Below are 1,076 nucleotides of genomic sequence, written 5' to 3' on the forward strand. Positions count from 1 at the left end.
TAAAGAGCAGAACTTACAACCTCAGGGCTTATGGGATGAATCCAGTTGCTACACATATTGTTTGAGTCAAGCAATTCTAGCCTGTAGAGGTTTTTCTTTTTTCCACTTTATTTATTTGGGGGACAGTTCTATGAGTTTTAACACATGTATAGATTCATGCAACCCTTACCACACTCAGGACACAGAATAGTTTCATTACCACAAAAATCTTTCTCATGCATTTCTTGGTAGTCACCCATTCCCCCCACTCCTAGTCCTTGGCAACCAACGATCTGATCTCCATCTACTTTTGCCTTTCCCATAACATCATACATTTGGAATCTTATACAATACGTTAACTCTTGGAATACCCCTTCTTTTATTCAAAATGATCGCCATGCCAATTGTTGCTTATATCAATGGTTCATTCGTTTGTATTGCTGAGCAGTAAGATGTGCCTTCGTTTGTGTATCCATTCAAGGACATCTGGATTGTTTCCAGTTTTCACCAATTATGAATACAGATGCTATAAACACGTGGGATTGCTGGGTCATATTGGAAGTGTAGGTTTAATTTTATAGGAAACCGCCAAGCTGTTTTCCACGTAGGCTGTACTATTTTGGGGGAGCCAGGAAATCAGAAATTTTCCAAAGGGAGGTGCCATTAGCACCGATCCCGGCATGCCTGCCGGGAATTCCTTGGGCTTGGGGGTGGTGCTTTTCCCCAGAATGTGGGTTTGCGCGGAGCTGCAGCTGCTCTGGGCGAGGCGGCAGCCCGTCGCCTTTCAATCTTTTCACGTGGAGCCACCGGGCTCCTTTCTCCTTCCGCAGGGGCCCAGCAGCGCCACCTCCCGGCGGTGCCCTTCGTCCGGAAGGTTCCGGGTCGCTGCGTGCGGTACGTGACAAAGGGTAGCCGCACGTCCGACCACCTCCCTCAGAGACTGACAGATGTTTGGAGCAATGGAAGCGCGCCGGCGCTTTCCGGCTGCGTCCAATAGCAGCAGCTGTGAGCGGCGCGCGGCGCGCGGCTGCCGAGAATGGGCGGGACTAGGGCGGGGCTAGGGCGGGGCTGGGGGCGGGGCGGGGAGGCCCGCGAGC

Source organism: Phyllostomus hastatus, unplaced genomic scaffold (assembly GCF_019186645.2).
Source record: "Phyllostomus hastatus isolate PE091 unplaced genomic scaffold, TTU_PhHast_1.1 phas_contig_551, whole genome shotgun sequence".
Lineage (NCBI taxonomy): Eukaryota > Metazoa > Chordata > Mammalia > Chiroptera > Phyllostomidae > Phyllostomus > Phyllostomus hastatus.